The following is a 9,360-nucleotide window of genomic DNA, read 5'->3' as shown; positions in this document are numbered from 1 at the left end:
AATGTATCCAACTCTTTCCGGTCCTTATTTCTTCCATCCACTTTTGCATCTCTTTACTCAACAGCAAGTTTGAGAGTGTCTTCTGATATTCATTTTTCTTTTCTTTCTTTCCTATCTTTTTAATGACCTTTTGCTTTCTTCAAGTATGATGTTCTTGATGTCATCCCACAAGTCTCCTGTCATTAGTGTCTAATGCATCAAATCTATTCTTGAGATGGCCTCTAAATTCAGGTGGCATATACTCAAAGTCATATTCTGGCTCTTGTGGAGTTGTTTTAATTTTGTTCAGCGTTAGCCTGAACTTGCATATCAGCAATTGATAGTCTCGTCCACAGTCTGCCCTTACCCTTGTTTTGGCTAATGATATTTAGCTTCTCAATCTCTTCCCACTAGTCAGTTTGATTCCTGTGTATTCCATTTGGTGAAGTCCATGTTGTTTTAAAAAAGTATTTGCAATGAATAAGTCTTTGGTCTTGTAAATTTCTATCGTGAGCTCTCTAGCATCATTTCTATCACCAAGGCCATATTTTCCAACTGATCCTTCTTGTTGTTTTCAATATTTGAATTTCAATCACCAGTAATTATCAATGCATCTTGATTACATATTTGGTCAATTTCAGACTTCAAAAAGATGGCAGAATTCCCCAATGTGGCTTTAGTGGTTGGTGTATAAATTTGAGTACTAGTGATATTAACTGGTCTTTTTTGCTGTTGTTGTTGTTACATGTTGTCGAATCAGTTCCGACTCATAGTAACCCTGTTTAGAGTTTTCAAGGAGTGCCTGGTGCATCTGAACTGTCAACTTTGTGGTTAACATTCCAGCACCTCACAAGGATTTCGTCCTTGTAGGTATATGGATATTATCCTATCACAAACAGCATTGTACAGTATAAGATTGTTGTTGTTCAGTGCCGTCGAGTCGGTTCTGACCCATAGTGACCCTGTACAGGGTTTCTGAGGCTGTAAATCTTTACGGGAGCAGAAAGCCTCATCTTTCTCCTGTGAAACAGCTGGTAGTTTCGAACTGCCGACTTTACAAATTCGCAACCCGATTCATAACCACTACGCTACCAGAGTATAAGATTTGTTGTTGTTGTGAAGTGCCGTCGAGTCGGTTCCGACCCATAGCGACCCTGTACAGGGTTTCCGAGGGTGTAAATCTTTACGGGAGTAGAAAGCCTCATCTTTCTCCCGTGGAGCGGCTGGTAGTTTCGAACTGCTGACCTTAAGGTTCGCAGCCCGATTCGTAACCACTACGCTACCAGAGCTCCTAGAGTATAAGATTAGAGAGATGAAAATAATGCCTTCAGAAGTGTATACACCTAGATGGAGGATATGTCAAGAAATAATAGCTTCATGTTTTGATATTTTTATTTAATAAAGATTTCTAAGATTTTATAACAATAATTTTTGCTTACCTTGTATATAACAATAACACATAGGACAGCATTTGGTGACTGAAAATATGAATATACTGCTACAAGGTATTCTATCTTATATGAAATGATACAATGTTGTTGTTGTTGTTTAAGTGTCATCAAGTTGGTTCCCACTCATAGCAACCCTATATAGGGTTTCTGAGGCTTCAAATTTTCATGGGAGCAGAAAGCCACAAGTTTAAACAACTGTGATAAGTTATATTCTGTAATCACCAAGGCAATCACTATAGAAAATAATGAAAAGCAGTACAGTTGAAAAGTCAAGAATGAAAATGTAATAATAAAACATATTTTGTTAGAATAAAAGATGGTGTAAAAGGATGAACAGAGAATAAAAAACAGAAGGAGAGACTTCAGCAAGATGGTGGACTAGGCAGACACACTACATAGACCCTCTTCAACAAAGATATGAGAGGCCAAATGAAACAGACACAGATGAAAATTATGGAACCTTGAACTTCAGAGGAAAGGTTAGAGAAGTGGACTAAGTGCTGGAAGGAGAAGCTGAGCAGGGATGACAAGAGAGGAATACTGACTGGTGAATGACCAGACAGACTCAGCATGGCCAACTTGAACTTCTGTGAGCAACTTTGGCAACAGAAAGTGGCCTGACATTGCAGATTCACACAGACAATAGAGAAGGTGTGATTTCTTCTTTTTCCACTCACTCCTCTGGTGACCAGAGGGTAGCCAGCTCCTACCCTCATTCATCCCCAACACTGACCCTGCTCTCTGGGAGTTCGGAGCTATGTGGTTGAGAGCAACACCAGTAGAAGGCAAGGGGCTGGCTGCATCACTTTGGTGTCTGGATTCAGGTGGGCTTATGTCCAGACCTACAGAATCCACAGAGCTAGCACACCAGTATTTAACCAGTTAGGAACCAGTTGCCCTGTGTTCCTAACAGACACTGAAACCAACTTAATCTAGGGCCTCCACAAATTACTGCCAGATAATATCAAGGCCAATAGGAACTCCATTCAGGGCCAGGAACTCTGCTGTCACATCCCTCCTATACCCACCTTGTAAAATCTATGGGTTGTAGGAGTCCCCCAGAGTTTTCTCCTCTCTGGGACCAACAAAAACACTGCTTTTTGTTTTGTTTTTGTTACCTCTAGTTTTGGTGCTGTGGGTTAATGCACCAGACTGCAAAGCTGTTTGAACTGCAAGGTCGGACTCACCAGCTGCTCCTCGGAAACCCTATACAGGGTCGCTATGGGTTGGAACCAACTTGGCAGCACTCAACAACAGTAATTTCATGGTTTTGTTTGTTTATTCTTTCTTCTCCTTTTTCGCCTCCTTCCAGTCCCTTGAATTTTTATCCTTTCAATCTCTGCTTTTGCTTTCCTTCTTTTCTTGTTTTTCATTTCCCCTTTTCCTTTTTATTCCCTTTTGGTCTTTTCTTTACTACTCTTACCTTCTTTCTCTTTTCATATTCCCTCTCCCAGGTTTTTCTAAGTGTTTTTAAATTTTCTTCCTTTTTATTTTCTCTATTTTTCTCTTCTATAATTCCATTTCCTTGTCCTTTTACTGTCTTTATATTTATTATATTCTTTTTCTTCTGGTTGCTGCCTATTTTTTATTTATTTATTGCTTTATTATTTTCTCTTTCCATTTTTGATACCCTATTTGTTTATTCTGGTTTTTTTCCCCCCTTATGTATGTGAGGGATTTTCTCTTCTCCACACAAGAGGAGACAGCAACCTTACCCATATAGTCCAGCCACTACCGTATCCTCTGCAGTTCTACCCACTGGGCAAGAGCCAATACCAGCTCCTGTACCACCTGATCAAACCCACCCTAAACTGAGGTATATGAACAGAGAACAAAAATGGTATACATGCTTCCATTCTCTAACCACACCCACAAGAGACAGTTGGTGAAAGCCTAAGAACACATCAACATACAATCATCAATTAAACAGAAATACAAAAATACCACACTATCCCAGCGACAACAGACAATTTTAGCTCACACTAATAAACAAGAGAGAATGGCTAAAGCAAATGACCTAGATGCAGAGTCAGAAAACATTTCTGAGGAAGAAAAGGTAATGGAAATAACTGAAAAAGAATGCAAAATAATGATATTTAGGTATCTTCAAAGGATTGACAGAATGATTGAGGAAAGCAAGGACAACACAGAAAACATCTTTAGAAGAATTCAGGAAAACACAAGAACAAACAGACAAAACAAATTCAAATTCTGAAACAATAAATTGCAATTAGAAATTCAAAACATTAATAAAAAGATTTCAGGAATGGAAAACACACTGAAAGGGTAAAGGAGTAGATTTGAAACAATGGGAGCCTGAACTAGTGAACTTAAAGATAAATTTCTCAATACTAGTATGCTAGAAGAACAATCAGAAAAAAAAAAATCTAAAGAAAGTCTAACAGTTATGTGGGACACTATGAAGAAGAATAGAGTGATCAGAATTCCAGAACAGGAAGGGAGAATAAAAAGCACAGAGAAAATTGTTGAAGAGTTGCTGGAAGAAAATTTCCTCAGCATAATGAAAGACAAGAAGATAAGCATTCAAGAAGATGAATGAACTTCAAATAGGATAGGTTCCAAAAGAGAATCATCAAGACATATCATACTCAAACTTTCTAAAACCAAAGATAAGGAAAGAATCCTGAGAGCAGCTCAGGAAATACAAAGGAGAACCAATAAGACTAAAACCTAATTTCTCAGCAGAAACCATGTAGGCAAGAAGGCAAAACTCTGAAAGAAAAATATTGTCAAGAAACCTACCTAGCAAAGCTGTCCCTCAAAGATGATGGCAGAATTAGGACATTTCCAGATAAACAGAAATTAAAGGAATTTGTGATGATCTATCTGACCAACTTTACAAAAAATGCTAAAAGTTGTTCTTTGGAATGAGAACCAACAACAGCAGACACCAACCTGAGATTATCATACATGACATTACCACCCACAACTTGGTTCAAATGTAGAAGTATTTAAAGTAAAACAAACCTACAAGACTGAAAATAGGGAGCCAGAGATATCAATTTATAATGAAGTCAACAACAAAGCAAAAAAAGGGAATAGTGTAGATACAAACTTCCAAATGTCAAAGAAAATCAACATATCTGTACATCAAAATACAAAAAGAGGAAAATAAAAAAGATTTAGTAAACATTAACACAACAGAAATGAAAATGATAAGAAGAACCATAAATAAAATTAACTCAGCACAGAAAATTATATCGAACAAAGAAATCAGCAGCACCACAAAAAACACACAGAAAAATGACAGCAATCAATTCATACTTATTGATAATTACACTGAATGCAAATGGATTTAATGTACCAGTCAAGAAACTTGGAGAGCAGAATGGATAAGAAAACAGGATTCGTCAATATGTTGTCTACAAGAGACACATCAAAAAGATGGAGACAGCCTAAATCCCCTTGAACAAAAGAATGATTAAGCAAACTTTGGTGCATATACACAATGAGACTCATGTAAAAAGTTAAGAAAAGGTTTTCTTGATAAAAGAAACCATCTATAATGGTTATGGGGGTGGGAAACAGAAAATTATCCACGGGCTATAGGGTAGACATATATGTTAGTGACAGGGCAGGCAGTATACAACAAGAGGGACATTGTTGTTGTTAAGTGCCGTTGAGTCGATTCCAACCCATAGCGACCCTATATAGGGTTTCCAAGGAGCAGCTGGTGAGCTTGAACCACCAACCTTGCAGTTCATACGGCTTTGCAGTCTGGTGCATTAACCCGCAGCGCCACGCCAGGACAAATGGAGGTATCGAGAGACACAGAGAGGAATGCAATAGCAAAAGTGAATACAGGTAAATACTGTTAACTGTTGGTACATGGAAGGGATTGTAACCATTGTAATGAAGCATGGTGGTGGTGGTGGTGGTTATGTGCCGTGGAGTCAGTTCCGACGCATAGCGACCCTGTACAGGGCTTCTGAGGCTATAAATCTTTACTGGAGCAGAAAGCCTCATCTTTCTCCCGCGGAACAGTTGGTAGTTTCTAACTGCTGACCTTAAGGTTCGCAGTCTGATTCGCAAGCATAGTATATGATTTACTGAATGTAAAACTGTTGGTCTGGTCTGTAAACCTTCACTCAATTCACAATAAAAAGTTTTTTTAAATTAAAATAAATGTCTTTTAAATTTATACTTAAAAAAATCCTAGACAAATATGGCATCTAAAAAGACAATTGGTGCAATGTTCAGGAAAAAATTAAAATTTGAGCAAAAATAGATCAAAATTACAGGGAGAAATTACTACTTTTTGCAATAAGAGGCTAATATTTTATCTACTAAAAATTATCACGTTTCTAACATAGACATTATTAGAACAGAATTGACAATTAAACCAGAATTAAATTCAAGCATCTTCTTTAAGTTATGGGGTGGGGGTGGGGAAATGCAGAAAGATGATGCTAGAAATTCAAGTAACTAATAACATGACTGTGAACAAAAAATTAATAAGACCATTTGAAATCAATTTTAATAATCACCTATATTGACCACCAATTTCTGATGAAACAATGGTTTTAATAGAACATGAACCTGACCAAGGACAAGATGAGGGTTTCTATCGAATCTATTAGAAGAATTGACACATTTGAGTTATGGTGTTGGAGGAGAATATTGAAAGTGCCATGGGCTGCCAAAAGAACCAAGAGATCCGTTTAGCAAGAAGTGCAGCCAGAGTGCTCCTTGGAAGCCAAGATGACCAAACTTCGTCTCTCATACTTTGGACTTATTGTCAGGAGGAACTAGTCGCTGCAGAAGGATATCATGTTTGGTAAGATGGAGGGTCAGAGAAAAAGAGGAAGACCCTCAGGCAAGATGGACTGGCATGGGTTCATCATGGCAACAATAGTGAGGTTGTCCCAGGATCAGGCAGTGTTTCCTTCTGCTGTGCATACGGTCGCTATGAGTCGGTACCAACTCGATGGCACCTAACAACAACAACATTTCACAGGATAGCCTACGATTTTCAAAACTGCTTTAAGCTTTTCATGCTGGTCGCGCTCCCGCCAACATGGTGAACGTTTCTAAAATCCGCCGGACTTTCTGTAAGAAGTATGGCAAGCACCAGCCTCACAGAGTGACACAGTGCAAGAAGGGCAAACATTCTGTGTATGGCCAGGGAAAGCGGCGTTATGACAGGAAGCAGAGTGGATATGGTGAGCAGACTAAGCCAAACTTCCGGAAGAACGCTAAAAACTACAAAGAAGATTGTGTTGAGGCTTGAATGTGTTGAGCCAAACTGCAGATCTAAGAGGATGTTGGCTATTAAGAGATGTATTTTGAACTGGTAGGAGATAAGAGGAGAAAGGGTCAGGTGATCCAGTTCTAAGCACCATCTAGTTTTATTATTTAAAACAATAAAATCTTGATGTTACATTCACTTGAAAAAAACACACAAAAAAACGGCTTTAAAAAAAAGAGAAGAAGAAGACGTTCTAATGACAAGTTATCAGAATTCTGATGTGGCGCTGTGGGTTAATGCGCTCGACTGCAAAGACAGTTTGAAAGGAGCAGTTCAAGCTCACCAGTGGTTCCTCAGAAACCCTATACAGGTCACTATGGGTCGTAACTGACTCGATGGCACTTAACAACAACAATGACAAGTTGATTGATTATGACTGTTTTATTCATTTCAAAGAATTTTGTCTTGATTTTGTTTGCCATGCATACTTTTTAGCAGTAATACCATCAGAATCAAATACATGTAACAAATAAAAGTCTCAAAGATTGGAAGAATTTGTGACCACGAAAATTCCATTTTTCACAGCAATGCGTTTCTAAAATGAAAGTGTTTTTAAAAACATATTCAAACTGATAGTTTAATGGATGATGCTTTATAGAAGGCAATAAAATCAGAGAGACAAAAATGGTGGAATTTTTTCTTAGTGATTTTAGATATTACTGTTTTGTGCCAAAAAGAAAAAAAAAAAAAAAAAAAAAACCTTCTGGAGGACCACAGGAAATTACGGGAAGTCCAAATGATGGATTGTTTCTAAACTTAGTTGAACTTATAGGTCCTTGTAATCTTGATAACTAACCATATAGTCAGTCATGAAAAGGGATCTGTATCATATTTATCTAAGAAATTCAAAATGAATGTATAATGTAATTGGTGGTTGTTAGCTGGCACCTAGTTGGCCCTCAACTCATGGCGACCTCATGCACAATGGGATCAAACTGTTATGATGCATGGAATTTTCATTGGCTTATTTTTTCAGAAGTAGATCATTAGGCCTCTCTTCCTAGTCTATCTTAAAACTTAGCTGTTCGGTATCACAGCAATCCACTGACAGTTAGTTGAGTACTGGCTGTGCTTGAGATGTTCTGGCCAGAAATCAAGTTTGGGGTTTCCTTTTTGAACCACGGAACCATCACTGTCCCCAATGATACTGGGAAATCATGTGAAATCTGAAATACTACTAAGAGTAAAGGAAACAAAAGAACTTTTCGTTGCTTTTCTAAAGTGACAAAATATATGTAATAAAACACCTGCCATTTCAACATTTTTACTTGAACAAAATTTAGTGACATTAATTATAGTAATCAAATTGTGCAGCTATCACCACTATCCTTTTCCAAATTATTCCAGTACCATAAATAGTATTGCCCCTTAAGAAAATGTTTTTCCACACGGAATGAGGGACCTTATCCAGAGAAGCAGCAACACCAGAGATGGAGGCAGAGATGGGGACATGGAGAGCAGAAGCGGCTGAGGACTCTAGATTCATGGGAAGAAAGGGACTAAGAGATAGTGGCTAGGAGGCAAACTTACAGAATGTGCCCTTTGGTGGTGTAAATGATTATATATGCCTGAGTGTTTAAAAAAAAGAAAAAGAGCTAAAGTGAATAGAGAGAAATACTGTTACTGATGGTATATGGCAGGGATTATAATCATTGTGATGAAACAAGTTGTATGATTTGTTGAGTGTAAAACTGATGATCTGCCCTGTAAACTTTTACTCAATCCACAATAAAAACTTAAAGAGAGAGAGAGAGAAAAAAGAAAAGGTTCGTCCATTTCCCTTCCTTCCACTCCTGCTAACCAGAGTCAATGGTAGTGAAATGATTTAGAAAAAAATTGATGTATGTGGTACAAATTGAAGAATGTAACCAATGTCACTGAAATGTACATTTAGAAATTGTTGAATTGGTGCATGTTTTGTTGTATATATTTTCACCAAAAAAAAGTGGTACATTTTATGTTACTTGTATTTTACCATGGAGTCCTGGGGTGGTGCTATAGGATAAGACTGGACTGCGAACCTCAAAGATGGCGGTTCAAACTCCTTGGGAATGCTATACAGGGCTGATATGAGTCTGAACTGACTTAACGACATTTAACAACAACATATTTTGCCACAATAAAAAAGCCATGGCTATATAGAAAACTGTGTGTTTAATATAAGGCATAGTCCTTTGCTTAGAAGAGAAAATAACTTTAAAAATGAATCTTTGATGAATGTACAAGTTTAGCACAGGATATGAATACAGTATTTCCTGAATTTGAAATATAAATGAAAAAGAAAAGAGATGGTAACTATACTAATCTTTGGATTTGAGTGTCAATTAGTATTTAAAAAGTACATATCATGTGCTCACGACCAAGGGGCAGGCTTGCGTGGTATACACGTTGGTTATTTGAAGATGCATGGAGGGGATTATAACCAAGGCAATGAAACAATATACAATAGTATGAATGTAAAGCTAATGTTCTCCCATGTAAACTATCACATAATTCACAATAAAACATTTTTTAAAGTATATATCAAACAGAAATTAAGGAGATTCTAGACATCTAATTTTACATTTTAAATGAAGATGTGAAAAAATTATCAAGGTATATTCAGATCTGTAATTTTTAAACAGAGAAAATGTATTTTCTGTGAATAAATCTGATTGATAA

At 37.3% G+C, this 9,360-nt stretch overlaps 1 pseudogene; it reads left to right on the top strand.

The window, feature by feature from the left end:
• The first annotated feature begins 6,468 nt into the window (after positions 1-6,468).
• On the top strand, positions 6,469-6,786 carry LOC102821399 (annotated as a pseudogene).
• The last annotated feature ends 2,574 nt before the right edge of the window (positions 6,787-9,360 follow it).

This window comes from Chrysochloris asiatica, unplaced genomic scaffold (genome assembly GCF_000296735.1).
Source record: "Chrysochloris asiatica unplaced genomic scaffold, ChrAsi1.0 scaffold00404, whole genome shotgun sequence".
Taxonomy (NCBI): domain Eukaryota; kingdom Metazoa; phylum Chordata; class Mammalia; order Afrosoricida; family Chrysochloridae; genus Chrysochloris; species Chrysochloris asiatica.
The sequence above is the reverse complement of the archived record's forward strand: the minus strand, read 5'-3'. Positions and strand labels throughout refer to the sequence as shown.